Source organism: Halichoerus grypus, chromosome 6 (genome assembly GCF_964656455.1).
Source record: "Halichoerus grypus chromosome 6, mHalGry1.hap1.1, whole genome shotgun sequence".
Taxonomy (NCBI): Eukaryota; Metazoa; Chordata; class Mammalia; order Carnivora; family Phocidae; genus Halichoerus; species Halichoerus grypus.
This window is the reverse complement of record NC_135717.1, coordinates 84,007,076-84,031,280: the sequence shown is the minus strand read 5'-3', so window position 1 is coordinate 84,031,280 and position 24,205 is coordinate 84,007,076. Positions and strand designations below refer to the sequence as shown.

The 24,205-nt window shown below is 42.9% G+C and overlaps 2 pseudogenes; one reads left to right on the top strand and one right to left on the bottom strand.

Moving 5' to 3' along the window:
- The first annotated feature begins 2,220 nt into the window (after positions 1 to 2,220).
- LOC118550827 (large ribosomal subunit protein uL16-like) lies at positions 2,221 to 3,337 on the top strand (annotated as a pseudogene).
- An 18,504-nt stretch (positions 3,338 to 21,841) lies between these two features.
- LOC118550820 (UMP-CMP kinase-like) lies at positions 21,842 to 23,763 on the bottom strand (annotated as a pseudogene).
- Positions 23,764 to 24,205: the final 442 nt, after the last annotated feature.

Below are 24,205 nucleotides of genomic sequence, written 5' to 3'. Positions count from 1 at the left end.
TCCTTTAAGTAAGGTCACTCATAACTTAATTTTTTCAAGGTAACTTATTTTTTTTAAGATTTTATTTATTTATTTATTTTATTTATAGAGTACAAGAGGGGGGAGGGGCAGAGAGAGAGGGAGAGAGAGAACCTCAAGCAGACTCTGTGCTGAGCATGGAGCCCGATGTGGTCTCAACATGGGCTTGATCTCACAACCCTGTGGTCATGACCTGAGCCAAAATCAAGAGGCGGACGCTTAACTGACTGAGCTACCCAGGCACCACAAGGTAACTTATTTTTGAATAACATCACAAGGAGACATATTAATTTCAATACACAGCCCCTTTCCTTACTCAGTCTATATTTAAATCCAGAAGTAAATTATTTTTAAACTGATCTTTTGGGGTGCCTGGGTGGCTCAGTGGGTTGGGAGTCTGCCTTCAGCTTGGGTCATGATCTTGGGGTCCTGAGATCAAGCCCTATGTTGGGCTCCCTGCTCCACAGGGAGCCTGCCTCTACCTCTCCCACTTGTTCTTTCTTTCTCTCTCACTCACTCTCTCAAATAAATAAATAAAATCTTTAAAAATAAATAAACTGATCTTTTTATGAAAATCTTCATTGATTTTGATAACCTTACTTTTTCTTTCCTCTCTTTTTCCAACAATGTACAACACTACTACTTTATGAAAATCAAATATATTCTCACACTGAAGAATGTTGACTATGATCTAAAAGTCAAATTTAGCTGCAGTTTGATTTTATTCCACAGATTTTGCTATACAGAAAGAACCAGCTATGCTTTGTGATCAAAATCCAGAGCAATCAAAGAGGAATCATAGTGAAGATGAAAGAAGGGGAAAGAAAAAATGGAAAGAAAGAGAAGGAGAAGAAAAAGAAGTGGAAGTAGAAGAGAGACTGGAAGAGGAACAGGAAAAGGAAGAGAAAAATGAAGAACAATATCCCCAGAAAAGATTAGTCAGCAAACCCCTCATGGACACTCTCTGGGCAACCTTTAAGTTAAACAAATGCCCCACAAAAGGAGATAGTCAGTCACTTGCATTTGAATTTAACATGACAGCAAAGCAGGTATGAAACATATTTCTTTACCAACAGAGTCATCTGTGTAGTACTATTACCCATATAAACCAATATCCTTATTCCTTTTTTTTTTTTAAGATTTTATTTATTTATTTGACAGAGAGAGACACAGCAAGAGAGGGAACACAAGCAGGGGGAGTGGGAAAGGGAGAAGCAGGCTCCCGGCCAAGCAGGGAGCCCGATGCGGGGCTTGATCCCAGGACCCTGGGATCATTACCTGAGCCAAAGGCAGACGCTTAATGACTGAGCCACCTAGGTGCCCCCAATATCCTTATTCCTTGATTCATCATCTCCCCACCTCGTTTTTTTATAGATAAAGCAATGGTTTCGTAAAAGGAGGAAGAAATACAATAAAGCTATGTACAAGCAGAAACCTAAGAAAAGACCCAAGAGGTAAGAATGTTTTATATGTAGAACACTAAGTTGTAAGGAAGTAAAAAAGGAACATATTGACTTTTAGAGACAGATTGTGTCCCATAGTTCTTGGATATCCCATAAACTTTTCACATTCCACCATTTCCATTTGGCTCTGGCTGGAGGGTTGAATACTGAGCATCTTGAGAGGTCAGATTGCTATTAGACATGACCCATGGACATGGATGTGAACATGGTTATATTAAACCTGAACTTCCAGATTATAAACAGTGGAAGATAAAAGGAAAACCATTAGAATCTGTCCAGGAGAAGCTGGCTGCCCGAGGCCTAAGGGATCCATGGGGCTGCCATGAAGCTTGGAGATGCATCGGTGGTTTTGCGAACAGTGTTTCCTTTGGTGCATTATTAAAACAATTCAAATAGGGATTTGCTGCATTTGTGTAGCTATAGGGGCTGATAGTAAGATTTAATAAAGTGAGAATACATGTTAAAAAAACAAAAAAACCACACAACTTTTCATGTTCCAGCCAGTGATACAAAGAACCGCTGACTGCCCTATTTGTTATTCTGCTCAACATACAAAAATGCATGCGCATACACATATATGACACCATTCACCATGTAGTCATATTACCAAATATACTACTACAGCCCTTAGATGTTTATTGATTGCAGTATGGAATTAATAATTTTGGGTTTTTTTGTTCCTTAGATGCTGAATATTTGTGAGGCTTGTCTTTTCTGTGTTACCTATTGGCAGAACCTCATGTTGGTGGAAAGAATGAAGAACATCAACATTTTGAGAAGTACTAGACTGTATATAGAATTTTTATATATTATTTATGTATATTTATATACAATTTTTTGTGTATTACCTCACCTGATTATGACTCTAACCATAAGTGAGGAAACTGAACTGCTGGGGAATAATGTGATTTTGAGGGTGCCTGGGTGGCTCAGTCGTTAAGTGTCTGCCTTCAGCTCAGGTCATGACCCCAGGGTCCTGGGATCAAGCCCCAAGTCTGGATCCCTGCTCAGCGGGGAGTCTGCTTCTCCCTCTTCCCCTCACCCTGCTCTCTTGTGCTCTCTCGCTCTCTCTCAAATAAATAAATAAAATATTTAGAAATAATGTGATTTTATCAAATGGTACCAGTTCTTCTCTTTTCCTTCCTGCCACTGAAGATCCTGGTGTCTCCATGGGCCACGTCCCCACCAGGTGTTACCAGTATGTAAGAACAAGTCGTATCCAAAGTCTCCCTTCTGCAGAGGTGCCCCTGACGCCAAGATCCACATCTTTGACCTGGGGTGGAAGAAGGCAAAAGTGGATGAGTTCCCACCATGTGGCCACATGGTGTCAGATGAATATGAGCAGCCTTCCTCTGAAGCCACGGAAACTGCCCGAGTTTGTGCCAGTAAGTACATGGTGAAAAGCTGTGGCAAAGATATTTTTCACATCCAAGTGTGGCTCTACCCCTTCCACGGCATCCATATCAACAAGATGTTGTCCTGTGCTGGGGCTGACTGGCTCCAGACAGGTATGCGGGGTGCCTTTGGAAAGCCCCAGGGCACAGTGGCCACGGTCCACATTGGCCAAGTCATCACCTCCATCTGTAGGAAGCTGCAGAACAAGGAGCATGTGATTGAGGCCCTACACAGGGCCAAGGTCAAGTTCCCTGGCCGCCAGAAGATCCACATTTCCAAGAAGTGGGGCTTTACTAAGTTTAATGCGGATGAATTTGAAGACATAGTGGCTGAAAAGCAGCTGATCCCAGATGGCTGTGGGTCAAAAACGTCCCTAATCGTTGCCCCCGCTGGACAGATGGCGGGCTCTGCGCTCATGCGAACCTCGGCACTGCCTCCTCCTTATTCACGCCAGACAATAAATCCTACTTCTTGCAAAAAAAAAATAATAATAATAATAAAAACAATAAGTACCAGTTCCTAAATGTCTAAGCCTTAATTTTTTTTAAGATTTTATTTACTGGGGAGCCTGGCTGGCTCCATCGTTAAGCATCTGCCTTCAGCTCAGGTCGTGATTCCAGGGTCCTGGGATCGAGCCCCGCATCGGGAAGCCTGCTTCTCCCTCTCCTGCTCCCCTTGCTTGTGTTCCCTCTCTCGCTGTGTCTCTGTCAAATAAATAAATAATCTTTAAAAAAAATTTTTTTTAAGATTTTATTTGAGAGAGCGAGAGCATGTGCGGGGGGAAGGGGCAGATGAAGAGGGAGAAGCAGACTCCTCACTGAGCAGGGAGCCTGAGGTAGGGCTCAGTCCCAGGACCCCAGGATCATGACCTGAGCCGAAGGCAGACGTTTAACCGACTGAGCCACCCAGGTGCCCCACTAAGCCTCAATTTGTGCTTGCATCTTCAGCTGCAAATGCTGTCTTTTCAGTTATAACCTGGGAAATATTCTAGGCTGTATCAATTTGTGTTTTATATGTAGTGTTTATATACTCCTAATGCTCTCTATTAAAATTCCAATGTAAGAGTATTTCAAATTTCTTGTGCCTTCTCCATCTCCATAACTTTACCTCTTCACCTCTTTGAAATTTTTAAATGTGTTTTAGGAAGATCCCCTTGTTCTTCAGTGGAAATTGTTTTCCAGATTTAACATATTTTTTAAAGATTTTATTTATTTATTTGTCAGAAAGAGAGAGAGAGAGCACAAGCAGGGGGAGCGGCAGACAGAGGGAGAGGGAGAAGCAGACTCCCCGCGGAGCAGGGAGCCCGATGTGGGGCTCAATCCTAGGACCCTGAGATCATGACCTGAGCTGAAGGCAGATGCTTAACTGACTGAGCCACCCAGGCATCCCTAACATATTTTGATATATGTTAAATACATGGACTGTCTTGTGAAATATTTTGTATGACACCATTCTCATGTATAGAGGAGTTTTGGAAGGATAAACAAGAAAATATGAACAATTGTTAATTCTGTGGAGTAAAACTGGATGAGGGGAGTGTAAAGGAGTTTCTAAACATTCTATTTTTACCCTACTATGGATTTGAAGTTTTTATATATAACGTACGTTCATTGACTTTATTTAAGAAAAAACAATGAAGAAATGACTAGCCTTTGTGGAAATGTCCAGAGAATGTAGAATCTAATGGGTTTGGTGCGTCCTGCAATCTGTCAGTATATCTCTAACCAGCCCCTTTTGACTTTTCTCTACAAACCTGATCATGCTCCTGGAGGGGTGGTTTTTGTCTGGTGGGTGTGACTGAAAGAAGCAGGGTTATTTAGGTTTTTTGCCAGAGGGAACAGACACGTGAGCCATGGATAAGGAAGGAAGTGAAGGCAAGAAGATGACACCAGTCAACATAAGGACAAGAGACAGGAAGTTGGAGCCTGAGTGGGAGTGTGGAAAGTCATCAATAAAGTATAGATCCTTATCTACCACTGCTCTGATCTCTACCCAGATCTCATCAGATTTTGACATTGGTGTGATTTTCACCGTTCATGTGGATGAACCATCTAACACCTAAACCTTATAGTTTCTGAACTTTCTTGAAACTCACTGACCTTCACCCACTTATGGCCAACATCTGACCCTGTTATATGGGGTATTTCACACTGGAAATCTCAAACTGCAAACCCCTTTCTCTAACTCCTTTTTTGTTCTTCTAGCTGTTTCATACTGCCCTTCCCCAGCTTCAGTGCAACCTCATAGGGAACTTGTGATTTGATACCTCAATTTTCTTCTGACCTAGTAGTACTCGGCTGTTCTCATTCAGTTCTTTTCAGTCTGGATTATGTAGTTAAGAACCTGGATCGCCGTTTTACCTCGGTTGTCTTGTCCTGCTGTCCTTCCACATGCCTGGCAAAATCTCAAAATGAGTCTCAAAATGCTCTATACCACGGTAGTTGAATACGGTTGGCAAAAATCAGTTTTTAAAAAAATCACAGAAGAGTAAAACAAAATAGGGCTCTTTGTTTGTTTTAGAGAGAGAGAGAGTGCGGGAGGAAGGGGCAGAGGAAGAGGGAGAGAGAAAATCTTAAGCAGGTTCAACTCCCAGGGCAGAGCCTGATGTGGGGCTCGATCTCACAACCCTGAAATCATGACCTGAGTGGAAATCAAGAGTCAGATGCTTAATGGACTGAGCCACCCAGGCACCCACAAAATAGGGCTTTTTGGTTGTCAATATTAAGGCCTCAGGGGTGGGATAGAGTTCATAGGTGAGGACAGGGCTCCTTTTGTACATAATATAATTCAGAATAGTTTTGTTTTATTAAAAGCTTTATCCAGGGGGAGCGCCTGGGTGGCTCAGTCATTAAGCCTCTGCCTTCCCCTCAGGTCATGGGCCCGGGGTCCTGGGATCGAGCCCCGCATCGGGCTCCCTGCTCAGCGGAGAGCCTGCTTCTCCCTCTCCCACTCCCCCTGCTTGTGTTCCCTCTCTCGCTGTGTCTCTCTCTGTCAAATAAATAAATAAAATCTTAAAAAAAAAAAAGAAAAGCTTTATCCAGGTTATATCTACTAGATGGCGTTCATCCCCGGACCCTTGCTCTGGGCAGGAGCACTGGCTCAGAACAGTGTTCCGAACTTGGCAGCCCCATTTCCACTACCGACCGCTGCCATGATCAGTATTTCCCCAAAGACAGTGAAGGTCATGGGCCCTGCCTCTCAGCAGTGCTCTGGGCGCTCCCCTCCAGGCTGGGGAAGGCTGCCGCCTGGCCCCCATGCCTCTTTCAGGGTGGGCTATGGCCCCACCCCTTGTCCTGCCCCGTCCCCCCAGCCCGCTGGCCTAGCTTCACCCATCCATCGAATATAACACCCCTTCCAGCCCTCCCCCGGCCTCTGGCTGCTTCAGGAGGACTGACCACTCCTCCCTTCCCGGCCGTCTTCTCCCCAGAGATGGGGCCTGGGCCTGCTGCCTACTTCTGTGCTCAGGAACCCTGCCTAAGGGCTCTGCCCGCAGCTGCCTGCACCCTCTGATCTGGCCCAGGCCTACCCTGGGGCTCCGCCCTGGGCTGGCCTCAGGCCTGGGCAGTGAGTGAGTGAGTGAGTGTGCGTGTGTGTGTGTGTGTGTGTGTGTGTGTGTGTGAGAGAGAGAGAGAGAGAGAGAAAGAGAGAGAGAGAGAGAGAAGCATAGGTCTGGGAGGTATGCTCAGCACAGAGAAGGGCATGGGGTGGGGAGGGGTGCAGCGGGTGGGTAAGCTCAGGAAATGAAGACCGGGAAGCACAGGACCAGGTAGGTTCCCTGCATTTAGGCTCTTGGTGTAAGGGGGTGGATGGCAGTGGGGAACCTTTGATCCTCCCTGCCCTGGGATCTTTTGTTTTTTTGATAGGTAATTGGGACCTGCTTGTTAGCCCCCACTCCTTAAAAATAATTTGTCGAGGTGAAATTCACATAAAATTAACCATTTAAAAGTGAATAGGGGCGCCTGGCTGGCCCTGTCAGTACAGCATGTGACTCTTGATCTCAGGGTTGTGAGTTCAAGCCCCTTGTTGGGTGTAGAGATTACTTACAAATAAAATCTAAAAAAAAAAAATTAAAAATAATACAATTTGTAAGATAAATAAAAGTTCAGCAGCATTTAGTATATTCGTTATGCTGTGCAACCACCACCTCTATTTAGTTCCAAAATATTTCCATCACCCCTAAAAGATACCAGGTTCCCATTAGGCAACATTCTCCCTTCCCCTTCCCAGCCACTGGGAACCCAGTCTTTCTGTCTCCTTGGATTTACTGATTCTGGACATTTTACATAAATATGTGACTCTTTGTGTCTGGCTTCTTGTACTTCACATAAAAAAGATATATGGAGGTTATAAATATGTTATGCTTCTATCCCTTGTTTTTTTAATCTCATCTTCCCTCCTTTTACGAGCTCATCCCCTTCAACTCAGATTTCATCAATCAAAATCCACTAAACCCTTTCTACTCATTCTTTCCTCTCAGACTATGAACATGTTCAAGTCTTTCTGATCCTGAAAGCAATGGTTACCACATTCTAAGTTAAAGGTGATTGCAAAAATCAAATGAGATACTATTCCTGAAAGTACCTTGCACCCTGCTCTGCACTCTATTGAATAAGGCATTATTCTTATTTAGCAGCAGTAAATAAGAGCTCCAAAAATGTTCCAGGTATGAACCAGGATCTTCTAAATAAATACTTGAAGTTCATGGGGGAAAAAACAAAAAACCTCCCTTGCCTTCTACCCTAACTGTTGGTTGTAACCTCATGACTTTCCCCAGTGAAATCTGAAATTGGCCCCCACACTGAGGGCAAGGAAAGACAGAAGAAAGAGGCCGACCACCCCAGATTAGTAGGTGGCAGATTTAATAAGCACGGGAACTTATTTATGAGCCTTGCTTTGGGCAGCCACAAGATGAATGGATCTCTGAATCTGCCTGCCAGAATCTTCAAAGTTATATAGAGGCCTTAAGTGGATTCAGTTACATATGCCGTCCAGATGGTCTCAATGAAACCTCGCTCTCTCAAGGCTGTGTCCTTGAAAATGGCTCCCACTGTGGGAACAGTGGACAGAATTTACATTCCAAGGATATGGGAGGGAATGAGGAGCCTCCAACTGCCCAGGGCTGGCTCACAGGTTAACCAGCGACCACATCCTCTTGCGTGATTTCCTCCAACACTCTACTTCTTGTGTGACAGGCTCTTAAAAAAAAATTTTTTTTTAGAAAGATTTTAGTTATTTATTTGACAGAGAGAGAGAGCACAAGCGGGGGCGGGGGGGGGGGAGCAGGCAGAGAGAGAGGGAGAAGCAGGCTCCCCTTGGCAGGGAGCCCAGACATGGGGCTCAATCCCAGGACCCTGGGATCATGAGCTGAGCCAAAGACAGATACTTAACTGACTTGAGTTACCCAGGTGCCCCCTCATGTGATTTAATAAAAATAATACATTAGCAGAGTCATTAGGTATGACCACACAACATTCTCTTTGGATAATCCTTGCAAGGCAGTAGTAGTGTCCAAGGCCATCCTATTTTGGGGGACAGTTCTTCTCATTAGAGACATTTCAGTATTCAGTAAATACAGGCTTTGCCAGCTATCATTTAAGGCTTGTTGGGTAAATATACTAAGGACTTCTATGTGTGCTACATTTTTCTCCAGGCCCATAGAGAGGGACAAAGATGGCAGTCAAATAATTGTACCAGTGAAAACAGAATGTGCCCACCTGACCTTGAGGAGAAGGAGGCTGGCAGCTTTAGGAACTTGACCTGGTTGTTCATACCGTACTTGTTACCTGGGGGGAGACAGCACTGTTAGGTGTGAGGAGATGGACTAGGGGTGAGATGTGCCAGATGAGGACGCCCCACCCTCACCCCTCCCCTCTTCATCCCCTGCATGTTCCATTCCAGGTAGAGTGCGTTTCAGCAGGTGCAGCTCGTAGCAAGACAACAGGATCCCAGTGAGATCGAGCAGTTCCCCTCACCCAGGGGTGAAAAGTAACTCACCCACCCTGGTGGGACATCCCATTGCAAATCCTAATAGATAATTCCTTTTTCAGGCACAATGGGGCTTGGTGTTCTCAGCAGCATAGCACATTGATCCACAGTAAGAGTTGGGGCATTGGCTGTTTCCCAGGACTTTTTTACTTTTATGACACTGAGTGTCTCAGCAGGAGTCCCCAGTCTGGCATATAGAGCAATAGGCCCTATGATCATTCAGAAGTATTAAAGCCTGGGGCAGTGCCTTAGTCCACCCAGCCAAAGTGGTTTTCCTTGTTAATAACGCAACCTGCTGCTTTAATGTTCTATTTTTCCTTTCTACCAGTCCTGCTGTTTGCAGGGTATAGGGGAGATGAAGCCTCCATTCAATGCCATGTTCTTTTGCCCCGTCTTTCGTATCAGGACCTTTGAAACATGACCTCCCAAACTCTGTCTATTGAGTGGGAGAACTTGGTACCCAGCCTCTCTAATTCCCTAACGGTGGCAACCTGGTTTGCACAGTGACAGGGAAAAGCTTGGGTTCAACCAGATGCAGTGTCTACACAAACCAGGGCAGATTTAGAACCTTCATTCAGGGGGTGCCTGGGTGGCTCAGTTGATTGAGGGTCTGCCTTTGGTTTGGGTCTCGATCCTGGGGTCCTGGGATCTAGCCCTGCATCAGGCTCCCTGCTCAGTGGGGAGCATGCTTCTCCCGCTCCCTCTGCTGCTCTCCCCTTTGTGCTTTCTTTTGCTCTTTCTTCCACTCTCTGTCAAATAAATAAATGAAATCTCAGACGGAGGGGGCCCCTATAATCAATTTGCCAACCACTCACTGGTTGGGAACTGTGGCGGATGGACCCACACTCCTTTGGCAATTGCCTTGGGTGTTGTTCCGAACCCACAGAGCGTACTGTTACTTCATTAACCAAGTCACTGTATTTCAAGAGCAAGCCAGCATCCTTGGCAAAATGCCATCCCACTCAAACACCTCAGTGGCCATCTTTCTATGCAGCCGATATGCTATATCTACTGAAGGGTCAGCTGCTAGGACTTGTACCAGAGCTGGGGCAGTAGCTTCCTGATTGCCAGGGGGGGTCAGGGCCTCACACATGGGAAGACAGTGACGACGGCTTCAGGCTCTTGCAAGTGAACCCAAAAGTCTTTCCACACATATTTTTTTAATTTCTAAATATGTTTTAAGTAATCTCCACTACACCCAACATGTGGCTCAAACTCTCCACCCTGAGGACAAGAGTCTCATGATCCACCAAATGAGTCAGCCAGGCACCCCTCTTTCCACATACTCTGACCCCATAAGGGCTTATTGCTAAATATCCACCCCCTTGGGTTCTCATTGTCCAAGCCATAGGGTAGATCCCTTTAGAGCAGTCCAGTTGTCAGCACAAAGGGTTAATGGCCAGGGCTTGTGAGTAATCACCAACCGAACTGCTCCAAGTCCAACCCATTGGCTCTACGGTTCATTCCTGTTCCATCCAGATGGTGTCAGTGTTGGGCTGAAGAGCCACTGCGCTCCCCAAAGGCAGATTGCCCCACTAGATCCATCTGTAAACAAAGCATTAGCGGGAATTCCTCCCCTCCCCCTCCCTCTCTACAGGCCACAAGGGCCACCGCAAGAATAGGGGTGGGACATTTGAAGGATTTTCATGAATTTACATGGCCTACTTGCACTGCATTTCTAGACCGAGTGGGCTGAGAACAGGGTGTTCTTCTGCTACAAATAGGCATGCCTCTTAATCATAGTGTAAGTTTGAGCCATGGAAAATATAATACTTAATGGTAAAACATTAAAAGCTTTCCCTTTTAGACTGAGAATAATTTGTAGCTGCCCATGATTCCCACTCCTGTTTAGTGCTGTATTGGAAATCCTAGCAAGTACAAATACGACACACGCACACAAAATTACAAGGTATACGAATTTGAAAAAGGAAAAAAATATGATTATTTGCATGATAATTATGTACATAAATAATTAAGTCTACAGATAAATTATTAGAATTTAAAAAATTAGCAAGGTTGCTAGATCAAAAATCAATATATAAAATTCTATCATATTTCAACTTACAAGAGAAGAAAATAAAATTTGGCAAGAGAATGTGATGTACAATAGCATCAAAAAAATCTCAAGGACCTAGGGGCGCCTGGGTGGCTCAGTCGTTAAGCGTCTGCCTTCGGCTCAGGTCATGATCTCAGGGTCCTGGGATCGAGCTCCGCATCGAGCTCCGCATCGGGCTCCCCGCTCCGCGGGAAGCCTGCTTCTCCCTCTCCCATTACCCCTGCTTGTGTTCCCTCTCTCGCTGTCTCTCTCTCTATCAAATAAATAAATAAAATCTTAAAAAAAAAAAAAAGCAAAAATCTCAAGGACCTAGAAGTAGATGTAACAAAAGATAAATAACGTGTCTACAGAGAAAACTATATTTTAATTAAAAAAATTTAAGAAGACAAGAGAGAGGTAAATCTTTGCTGTATTACAAAATTCAATATTTTAAATATGTAAATATCCTCCAAATTTCTATGCATTCACTGTAATTCCAAATATATACTTAAAATATTTTTTAAAAATTTGACAAATTGACTCCATATTTATGTGATGGACTTTGAGTCAATAACACGAGCCAAAAACTAGGCTAGATACTGGTTTAAAAGAATAAAATATGTGAACTTATTCTATTAGATATCAATATTTATTATAGTTCTAACAATTAATATAGAGTAGCCCTGCACACAAGTACGTAAGTAGACCAGTGAAACTGAATAAACTATATACATATGGAGACTCAATAAAGGTAGCACTGAAGAAAAATGGGAAAATAATCTCATTAGCCAGTACTAGGACATTTGTTTATCCATATAATCATCCATATGAAAAATAATAAAATTAGACTTCTACATCACACCATACACAAAAATCAATTCCAGGTATTTCATGGATCTAAATGGAGAAAGCAAAACAATAAAACTTTAAAAAAACAATATAATTGAATGAAGTTGGATGCGTACCTAATGCCATATATGAAAATTAACTGAAAATGAATCAAAGACCTAAATGGAAGACCTAAAACCATAAAACTCCTAGAAGAAAACATAGGGCAAATGTTTCATGACATTGCAACTGGGTAGTGATTTCTTGGATATGACACCAAAGTCACAGACGACAGCAACAAAATATAAACAAATTGAGGGGCACCTGGGTGGTTCAGTCGTTAAGCGTCTGCCTTCAGCTCAGGTCATGATCCCAGGGTCCTGGGATCGAGCTCCGCGTCGGGCTCCATCCCAGGGTCCTGGGATCGAGTCCCGCGTCGGGCTCCCTGCTCGGCGGGAGCCTGCTTCTCCCTCTCCTCCCCACTTGTGATCTCTCTCGCTATCCCTGCACTCTCTCTCTCAAAAAAAAAAATTAAAAATTAAAAAATTAAAAAAATATATATATATATCAACAAATTGGACTTCAATTCAAAATTCTAAAATTGAGGGGAGCTTGGGTGGCTCAGTCAGTTAAGTGTCTGCCTTCAGTTTAGGTCATGATCCTGGGATCAAGTTTCACATAGGGCTCCCTGCTCAGAGGGAAGTCTGCTTCTCCCTCTTCCTCTGCCCCTCCCCCCTGCTCATGTGTGCTCTCTCTCTCTCTCTTGCTCTCTCTCTCAAATAAAGAAAATGCTTAAAAAATAAAATTCTAAAATTGTAAAAATTTAAAAATTTGTACACCAGAAGACAGTATCAACAGAGTAAAAAGGCAACCCACAGAATGGGAGAAAATACTTACAAATCATATCTAAGGGATTCAGAATATATAGGGAACTCCTAAAACTCAACTACAAGAAAACAATTCAAAAATAGACAAAGGAGGGGCGTCTGGCTGGCTCAGTCAGTGGAGCACGACTGTTGATCACAGGGTTGTAAGTTCGAGCCCCATGTTGGGTGTAGAGATTATTAAAAAAAAAAATCTTTAAAAATATAAGCAAAGGATTAACATTGTGTGTTAACTATACTTCAATTAATTTGTTAATTAAAAAATGGGATTGTGACAGGGGAATCCTGGGGAGAAAAAGGAGCAAAAGACTTGAATAGACATTTCTCCAAAAAAGATATACAAATGACCAATAAGCACATGAAAAGATGCTCAATATCACTAGTCATTAGGGAAATGTAATCAAAACGATAATAAGATAACACCTCACACCCATTAGAATGACTATCTTTCAAAACAAAACAAAAAAAAGACCCCAAAACCCCCAAGTGTTGGCAAGCTTGTAGAGAAACTGGAACCCTTGTGCATTCTTGGTAAGAATGTAAAATGGTACAACCTCTATGGAAAGCAGTATGATAGCTCCTCAAAATATTAAAAATAGAATTGCTATCTGACTAGTAATTTCACTTCTGCATATATACTCCAAAAAAATCTCAGAGATATTTGTACACTCATGTTCATAGCAGCATTATTCAAAATAGCTGAAACATGAAATCAACCCAAATGTCTACTGACAGATGAATGGATAAGCAAAATGTGATATATATGTATAATGGAACATTAGTCAGCCTTAAAAAGTAAGGAAATTCTTTTTTTTTTTTTTAAGATTTTATTTATTTATTTGGCAGAAGGAGACACAGCGAAGAGTAAGGAAATTACTTCCAAAAGTAAGGAAATTCTGATATATGCTACAACGGGGGTGACCCCTGAGGACATTATATTAAGTGAAATGCCCAATCACAAAATAAGTAAAATCTTAAAAAATATATTAATGGGGCGCCTGGGTGGCTCAGTCGTTAAGCGTCTGCCTTCGGCTCAGGTCATGATCCCAGGGTCCTGGGATTGAGCCCCACGTTGGGCTCCTTGCTCAGAGGAAAGCCTGCTTCTCCCTCTCCCATTCCCCCTGCCTGTGTTCCCTCTCTCGCTGTGTCTCTCTCTGTCAAATAAATAAATAAAATCTTAAAAAAAAAAAGAAAGAAAGAAAAGGAAAAGATTGATAAATTAGACTGCATTAAGATCTTCTGTTCATGAAGACATAAGAACTAATACAAATCAATAAGAAGTCAAACAATCCAATAGAAAAATGGGCAAAAGAGCTAAGCAGACATTTCACAAAAGAAATGCAAATGCCTAATTTTATTGACACCAACAAAGAAAGGCCAGTTGCAAACACTATGAAATATAATTATAGACTCACAAGAATAGTTAAATTTAAAAACTTGATAGTGCCAAGTATAGACAAGGTTGTAATAACTACCTCATATCAACTGTTAATAGGAATATAAATTTGAAAAACTATTTTGTTTTTTGTTTTTGGTTTTGGTTTTGTTTTTTTAAAGATTTAATTTCTTTATTTGACAGAGAGAGACACAGCGAGAGAGGGAACACAAGCAGGGAGAGTGGGAGAGGGAGAAGCAGGCTTCCCGCTGAGCAGGGAGCCCGATGCGGGGCTCGATCCCAGGACCCTGGGACCATGACCTGAGCCGAAGGCAGACGCTTAACGACTGAGCCACCCACATGCCCCTGAAAAACCATTTTGAAACAAAATGCTTTACAGTATATTTTGAAGCGAAAAATATTCATACCCTATAAATCAGCAATTCCACTACTCAGTATATGTCCTTAAAAATACTTATATGCACCAGGAAAAATATACACCAATGTCACAACATTGTTAGCTATAGCCCTAACCTGGAAACAATCCTTGTCATCTTGGCACCCAAATACATCTTAAACCACATTTAATCTCCAAATAAGGCAAATAGCAAAGTCATACTTCTGCCTAACATAATACAACTATCCTGCATACAACCAAAAACATGCTGTCTCCTGATAAGATGATGCGAAGTCTTTGGGTGATGTTCACGCTTCTCCTTGATATCCTGTAACTTAAATACTCTGCTATAAAGTTAATGATTATTGGATGCCTGGGTGGCTCAGTTGGTTAAGCGTCTGCCTTCGGCTCAGGTCATGATCTCAGGGTCCTGGGATCGAGTCCCACATCGGGCTCTCTGCTCAGCGGGCAGTCTGCTTCTCCCTCTCTCTCTCAAATAAATAAATAAATCTTTTAAAAAAGAGAAGTAAATAGAAATATTTGCCACACACACACACACATTTATAGCTCTTATGGACTGAACTGTGTCCTCCTCAAATTAATATGTTGAAGCCCTAACTCCCAATATACTATATTTGCAGAAAAGACCTTTCAAGAGGTAATTAAAGTTAAATGAGATTATAAGGGTAGGGCCCTAATCCAACACGACTGATGTCCTTGTAAGAAGAATAAGAGACGGGGGCACCTGGGTGACTGAGTCAGTTAAGCGACGGACTTGATTTTGGCTCAGATCGTGATCTCAGGGTCATGGGATCAAGCCCCACCTTGGGCTCTGTGCTCAGTGCAGTCTGCTTGGGATTCTCTCTCTCCCTCCTCCTCTGCCCCTCCCCTTGCTCATGCTCTAAATAATTAAATGAGTAAAATCTTATTTAAAAAAAAAGAGGAGGAAGAAGAGAAACCAGGAGTACACATACACACACACACACACACACACACACACACACACAGAGGAAAGGCCATGTGAGGACACACCAAGAAGGCCACCATCTGCAATCCCAGAAGAGAATTCTCACCAGAACCCAACTGCAGGGGCCAAAGGCAGGCTGCCTCAAAATGTGCCACTTTGGCGTATTGATTATTTTGAACAAAAGTTACTTAAGAGGGGCACCTGGGTGGCTCAGCCGTTGGGCGTCTGCCTTCGGCTCGGGTCATGATCTCAGGGTCCTGGGATCGAGCCCCACATCAGGCTCCCTGCTCAGCGGGAAGCCTGCTTCTCCCTCTCTCGCTCCCCCTGCTTGTGTTCCCTCTCTCGCTGGGTCTCTGTCAAATAAATATATAAATCTTAAAAAAAAAAAAAAAAAGAATTCCTTACTGATTGAAGCTCCCAAAGTTAAGTTTTCTTTTTTATTTTATTTTATTTATTCATTTGCGGGAGAGACAGAGAGAGCACAAGGAAGGGGAGAGGCAGAGGGAGAAGCAGATTCTTCACTGGGCTGGGGAGCAAGACATGGGGCTTTATCCCAGAACCTGGGATCATGACCTGAGCTGAAGGCAGACGCTTAACCATCTGAGCCACCCAGGTGCCCCCCAAAGTTAAGTTTTCTTTGTCCTATCATTTTCTCACAGATTTATTGTCTGTCTAAACAGTATAAAAACTACCTGTCTTATTTATTTCTTTAGGTCTCAATCCTATCATTGGGCCTCTCTGTGCACGTAATGTTGCTCCAATTTTAGTATATGGGCTGCCGAAGCAAGCACTCTGTGCACATAATAAAACTTTGGGTTTTTCTCCTATTAATCTGTGTTATGTAAATTTTAATTCTTAGTCCAGCTGAATGAAATGTGGGCAAAGGTAATTTCTTCCTCCCTTTCATAACCATACAAGCACTGTAATCTAGGACTTCCAGCCTCCAAAAATGTAAGAAAATGAATTTCTGTTGTTTAACAGACCAAGTCTGTGGTATTCTGTTACGGCAGCCTGAGTAGACTTACACAGTAACAAAAAAGGGTAGAAACACTTATAACAATCACAGTCTTTGTTTCTGCAACTGGTCACTGGTCATAGGTGGTATCTGTATCTACTTTCCTTCATTACTCATTCCATATTCCCTTTGAATCCAGTGCGTAGCAAATAAGCGCTGGAGATCTAATGCAAGTGTAGTGAATATGGACAACAATATTGTATTATAATCATCAAGCTTGTTAAGAGACTAGCACATATTCCGTTTGTCCTCAACAAGCACTTCAGCTGATGGTAATTTTTTTCCTGGTAGTGACTTAAACCTATATTCTTCAGGGGTTTAGGCCATTAGTGGTCCTTCCTAGATTGGGTTATTGTAATTTTCTATTGACCTTAATGATAGAGCATGATCTCTAGACCAGCAGAGCATAACATCATTGGGACTGGAAGCAAAAATTTTGCTAGTGGATCACTAGACCTAATAGTAGGGATACCACTCCTATTTCTACACTTCGGATTCCTCGACTTGTAAATTCTGGCTATGGGAAGACAACGCCATGGATTGGATGATGACTTAGAGCACACACAGCCTACTGGAGGGCACTGCCCTAGACCCGAAACGTATTGCTACCCAGCTGGCACTACAACTGAGTCTTCCAAAGTCTGTTCCTTCATTTTATCAACCCAGCTACTTTATTTTCTTTAAGATTTTATTTATTTATTTGAGAGAGAAAGAGCAAGAGCACAAGCAGGAGTAGCAGCAGAGGGAGAGGGAGAAGCAGACTCCCCACTGGGCAGGGAGCCCAACTCCGGGCTCGATCTCAGGACTCCAGGATCATGACCTGAGCCAAAGGCAGATGCTTAACCGAATGAGCCACCCAGGCGCTCCCAACCCAGCTACTCTAGAATGATGGTAAACACTGTGAGACTAGTGAATTCCATAAGCATGAGCTCATTGCCGCACTCCCTTTGCAGTGGAGTGAGCTCCTCAATCCGAGGCAATGCTGTGTGGATAATGCGCTCTGTAGGTCCACAGATGGTAGTTTTGGCAGAAGCACTGCATTCAGGAAAGGCAAATTCATATACACAGTAAGTGTCGATTTCAATAAGAACAAAGTGTTCCCTCTTCCAAGATGGAAATGATCCAGTGTAATCCACCTGTCACTAGGTAGACAGCTGATGACCCACCCTGGGGAATGGCACCATGTTGGGGATGCTGGCAGACGAGGCACTCATCATTGGCCGGTGAGTGAAAGTCCCTGTTGCTGCGTCTTTACCTAACCTCCATCCCTGTCATCATTTTAGTCCCTACCATGCCCTGTTGTCTCCTGGACTCCCTGCCGCACTCTAACCTGAGTGAGATCTGCCAAATATCTTTCCTATTGAAATGTTTATTTCACCCTTATATAAAAATTAAGGGGAAAGTGAGTTAGTTTTTACAACCATGTCTGTCCATTTTTTTTCTTACATCCTGTCTACCTGGTCCCTAAAATGCTTAAGTTTGCAACCTTGCTCTGCCTTCCACTCTGGTTGACTTGACAGCTTCTGTTACCAGCTATAGACCGTGAATGCATTAACCTCTGTAAGATGAGATCTCTCTAGGGGCGCCTGGGTGGCTCAGTCGTTAAGCGTCTGCCTTCGGCTCAGGTCATGATCCCAGGGTCCTGGGATCGAGCCCCGCATCGGGCTCCCTGCTCCTCGGGAAGCCTGCTTCTCCCTCTCCCACTCCCCCTGCTTGTGTTCCCTCTCTGGCTGTCTTTCTCCCTGTCAAATAAATAAAAAAATCTTTAAAAAAAAAAAAAAAAAGATGAGATCTCTCTAAAGAGTTTCATCCTTTATTCCAACAATATCTGGATGCCTCTCAGATACATCAATCTAAAAACACCTGAACTCTAATTAATTATATTTCTCTGCTTATAATTTAAAATTGAGTGCCTGAAAAAATAAAATAAAATCAAGTGACTGGCAACTCTGTCTACTAAGTCACTTGAGCCAGAAAAAGTGTCGTACTGATTCCCATTCTTCTTGCCACCAACAACAAATTAGTTGCCAGCCCCTATCAATTCTACCTATTAATGTAGTTTGTATAAATGTGGTTTGAATACATTCACTCCCGCTTCTTTCTGCATGGCTCCCACTTTCACAGAGACTCTGATCACTTTTGCCCACATCCAGAGTCGGCAAACTTTGTCTGCAGAGGGTCAAGTAGTACGTATTTTAGGATTTGCAAACTGTAGGGTCTCTGTGACAACTACTCAATTCTGCTGTTGTAACATGAAAGCAGCCATGAACAGTACGTAAATAAATGAGCGCGGCTGTGTTCCAATACAATTGTATTTGAGGACACTGAAATTTGAATTTCAGATACTGTTCACAAGTCACAAAATATTGTTTGCCTTTTTCCCCCAACCATTTAAAAATGTAGAAAATGGGTGCCTGTCTGGCTATTGGTAGAGCATGTGACTCTTGATCTCAGGGTCATGAGTTTTTGCCCCACTTTGGGTGTAGAGATTATAAATAAACTTTTAAAAATTAATTTATTTAAAATGTAGAAATTAGGGCACCTGGGTGGCTCAGTCGTTAAGCGTCTGCTTTCGGCTCAGGTCATGATCCCAGGGTCCTGGGATCAAGCCCCGCATCAGGCTCCCTGCTCAGCGGGAAGCCTGCTTCTCCCTCTCCCACCCCCCCTGCTCTGTTCCCTCTCCCGCTGTGTCTCTCTCTGTCAAATAAATAAGTAAAATCTTAAAAAATAAATAAATAAAATAAATAAAATGTAGAAGTTATTCTTACATTCATGGACTAAACAAACAGGTAGCCAACTAGTTTGCCAATCCCTGGTCTAGGTGATCACATCGGTCTCTTAATGGGTCCTGCTCCATCCTCTTCCTCAAATCGTCTTTAGATGTTCCTAAGACTGATTATATCATTCCCTACTTAATTTTTTTATTTAAATTCAATTAATTAATATATACTGTATTATTGATTTCAGAGGTACAGGTCTGTAATTCATCAGTCATATATAATACCCAGTGCTCATTACATACGTGCCCTCCTTAATGTCCATCACTCAGTTAGACCATCCCTCCCCCCACCTCCAGCAACCCTCAGTTTGTTTCCTATGATTAAGAGTCTCTTATGGTTTGTCTCCCTCTCTGGTTTCAACTTGTTTTGTTTTTTCCTCTTTTCCCCTATGATCCTCTGTTTTGTTTCTTAAATTCCACATATCAGTGAGATCATATGATCTTTCTCTGATTGACTTATTTTGCTTAGCATGATACCCTCTAGTTCCACCCACGTTGTTGCAAACGTCAAGATTTCATTTTCTGATGGCTGAGTAATATTCCAGTGTGTGTGTGTGTGTGTGTGTGTGTGTATACCACATCTTCTTTATCCATTCATCGCTCGATGGACATCTTGGCTCTTTCCACAGTTTGGCTATTGTGGACATCGCTGCTATAAACATCGGGGTGCATGTGCCCCTTCGGATCACTCCATTTGTATCTTTGGGGTACATACCCAGTAGTGCAATTGCTGGGTTGTAGGGTTTCAACTTTTTGAGGAACCTCCATACTGTTTTCCAGAGTGGCTGCACCAGCTGGCCTTCCCACCAACAGTATAGGAGGGTTCCCCTTTCTTCGCATCCTCACCAAAATCTGTCATTTCTTGACTTGTTAATTTTAGCCATTCTGACTGGTGTAAGGTGGTATCTCATTGTGGTTTTGATTGGCATTTCCCTGATGCTGAATGATGTTGAGCATTTTTTCATGTGTCTGTTGGCCGTTTGGATGTCTTCTTTGCAGAAATGTGTGTTCACATCTTCTGCCCATTTCTTGACTAGATTATTTATTTTAGGGTGTTGAGTTTGATAATTCTTTATAGATTTTGGATACTAGCCCTTTATCTGACATGCCATTTGCAAATATCTTCTCCCATTCTGTCAGTTGTCTTTTGGTTTTGTCGACTGTTTCCTTTGCTGTGCAAAAGCTTTTTATTTTGATGACGTCCCACTAGTTCATTTCTGCCTTTGTTTCCCTTGCCTCTGGAGACACGTCTAGCAAGAAGTTGCTGTGGCCCAGGTCGCAGAGGTTGCTGCCTGTCATTCCCCACTTTAAAACTCTTCAGTGGCTCCACTGCCTTTAGTATAAAATCCAAACTCTTTAGCAGGACGGAGACCTGTATAATCCTGCTCCTACCTGCCTTGTAGCATCATCTCTATCCATCCCTGCACCAATCTATATGCATAGTCCCCAGCAGACATCAGGATTTTTCAAGCTTGCTGCCTTTTTTTCTTACTGCCTGACCATTTTTCAAGACTGAATTCAAGTACTATCTTTTTATGATGATATATTTTTTTAACCAGATTTTTTTTTTTTTACTTCATACCAACCCTCCATTTAATCTAGAAACAAACAAAAAAACTTTGAATGAAGTGTTACTAAAACGCTAACCAAATCAGTCTACCATAAAATTAGTACGTGCATTTCAAGGTTCCACTGCCAGGAATTTTGTTCAGATCAGTTTAATCATAAATAGCACACTATAATAAAGCATAAGAACACATGTCATTAGATGTGATCCTTGCCCCTTATCCTCCAATATATGTCAGAATAAATCTTACAATTCCTCCAGGCCCTGAAACCCCAGTGACCCCCATCCCAATCCCTGGAAGTAAAAAAGATGCCCTGTCACACAACTTTCTATGAGTTGCAATAAAACAAAGCCTAAGTTTTCTTACCTTTTTATAGAAAACGGCCAGTCTTGTGATAAATACTAAAACACTTCTAGGAATTTTTACGAGTTTGTTTATCAAACACATTTTGTAAGAACTGACTATACCAAAAGTCCCTTTGGAATTTGGTCCACAAATTCACTTAACAGGTTGGAAATTTAAAACCTTTAAGTAAAGGAGGATGTGGAGAATCCCTAATCCTAACATGTAATTACTAAAGGGATATACAAATATACCAAAAAGTTTTGCTTACACAAGGTACAAACTATAAAAGGGATATGCTTTGAGTAAAAACAAAGAACTAGCTGATATCCTTTGTTTTGTGAGCACCATAGCTCAGATGAAGCGAGACCTGAATTTGCTGTCTACTCCTGTGACCAAAAAAAATTGAAGATAAAAAACTTAATTTGTCTTATTACATATTTTTCCAGCCATTAATGGAGATGTAATTATGAAAGATTAAAAGTGCCTTAAAAGGGAGTTGAAAGGGGTGCCTGGGTGGCTCAGTCGGTTAAGCGTCTTCCTTCGGCTCAGGTCGTGATCCCAAGGTCCTGGGATCGAGCCCCACATTGGGCTCCCCGCTGAGCATGAATTCTGCTTCTCCCTCTCTCTCTGCTGCTCCGCCTGCTTGTGCTTGCACGCTCTCTGTCAAATAAACAAATAAAATCTTTAAAAAAAAATTTTAAAAAGGGGGGGTTGAAATAGCAGCCATCAAAGCAATATTCAAGCATGATTTCAAGGATGCTTTCAGCTTTAGAGCTAGCCTTTTTTGTCAAACAAAAATCTTCACAACTTCATCAAAAACTTCATCAATAGGAGTGCCTGGCTGGCTCAGTACGTAGAGCATGCAACTCTTTTTTTTTTTTAAGATTTTATTTATTTGTCAGAGTTGAGAGAGAGTCAAGCAGAGGGAGAAGCAGACTCCATGCTGAGCAGGGAGTCCAGTGTGGGGCTTGATCCCAGGACTCTGGGATCGTGACCTGAGCGGAAGGCAGACGTTTAACTGACTGAGCCACCCAGGGGTCCCAGAGCCTGCAACTCTTGATCTCAGAGCTGTAAGTTCGAGTCCCACCTTGTTTGTAGAGATTACTTAAAAATAAAATCTTAAAAAAAAAAAAATAGAATAAACGGGCGCCTGGGTGGCTCAGTCAGTTGAGCGTCTGCCTTTGGCTCAGGTCCTGATCCCAGGGTACTGGGATCGAGCCCCACATCAGGCTCCCTGCTCAGCATGGAGTCTGCTTCTCCCTCTCTCTCTCTGCTGCTCCCCCTGCTTGTGCTCTCTCTGGCTCTCTCTCAAATAAATAAAAATCTTAAAAAACAAAGAAAAAAATAGAAAAAAAGACACTCCTATGGGGTACCTGGCTGGCTCAGTGGGAAGACCATGGGACTCTTGTTCCGGAGCTTGAGTCCCATGCTGGGTGTAGAGATTACTTAAATAAATTAATATTAATACAACAACAACAACTTAACAGACTTAGAGGCATCCATTTGCTTGACTTTCCCCATTTCTTCATGTAAGTCAATAATTGGCTTTGTTGGGCGCCTGGGTGGCTCAGTGGTTGAGCGACTGCCTTCAGCTCAGGTCATGATCTTGGAGTCCCTGGATCGAGTCCCGCATCGGGCTCCCTGCTCGGCGGGGAGCCTGCTTCTCCCTCTAACCCTCCCCCCTCTCATGTACTCTCTCTCTCTCTCTCTCATTCTCGCTCTCTCAAATAAATAAATAAATCTTAAAAAAAAAATAATAATTGGCTTTGTTGACTGAATATAGTTCTGAATTCTCTTTTGCAAACTCTCTCTGTTGTCATCACTTCTACCACTTTTTTTTCTCCTCCCAAGACATCGTTCAATACAGATCTCATTATTACAGCCAAAACACAGAACAAAAGCTACAACCTACCTTCCCACCCATGGTCTTGTCCCAACCTTGAAGATGGTCTTTGATTTCTTGGAAACCCCTCAATCAGGAATCTATTCTGAGCATGGGCAGCCAGCATCTGATCCCTTTCCCTCTTTAACAAACTGATGGTTCTTTCAACCGGCACAATCTTTCCATCTTTAATGTACTTTTTTTTTTTTTTTTTAAGATTATTTATTTATTTATTTGACAGAGAGAGGCAGCGAGAGAAGGAACACAAGTAGGGGGAGTGGGAGGGGGAGAAGCAGGCTTCCCGCTGAGCAGGGAGCCCGATGCGGGGCTCGATCCCAGGATCCCGGGATCATGACCTGAGCCGAAGGCAGACGATTAATGACTGAGCCACCCAGGCGCTCCTGTAATGTACTTTTCAATGAGTTCACCGCCCTGTGAATCTGGGTTCTTCCTTTTCATCACGAAGTTCTCCTGCAGAAGGGTGTGTGTGGCCGTATTTCTCGCTGATGCAGGCACACTGGGTCCTCATGCCGGCGCGGGGACCGCGGAGGACGAACACCACCAGCGGTTTGAGAGGCGGTGAGGACAGAGGAAGAGCGCCCAGGTCGGCAAGGGGATATGGCCCAGGGCATGCAGCAGCCTGCAGCCGTAGCGGTTCAGCTTACACCGCTTCTGGGCCAGACCCTGAGGGAGCTGACAGCTGCAGGGTATGATGATATTTGATACTCTTAACTGATTTCCCTCCAAGATAGAAGTCCCTCCTTTCTACTCCCGCTGTATCTTGCACACACTCACACCACAGTTCCGTAATATCTTAAGGCACTCATCCGTTCGCGTGGCTTCTTTTCTATACTACATTATAAAATGTTTTGGTACAGGAAGCATGCATAATTCGTTTCTTTCTCCTAGCACTTGACATTTCAGACATGCTTAATAGATATGTGTTGAGTGAATGAATTAATGGATTCCCTAAAATATAACTTGCATAGAGAAAATAAAGTGGCAAACATTTATGGAGTGTTTCCAATATGCCATGTCCACATCTGATCAGTTTGTATGTATGATAATTCTCACTTCTTCTTACTCATATGAAGGAAACTGAGGCATAGAAATGTGAAACCACTTGTCACATAGCAACTGGGTAGAATCAGGCTGGCGGGAGCACCTGGCTGGCTCAGTCCCTACAGCATGCAACTCCTGTTGTCCGGGTCCTGAGTTCAAGCCCAATGTTGGGCATGGAGCTACTTAAAAAAAAAAAATTTTTTTTTA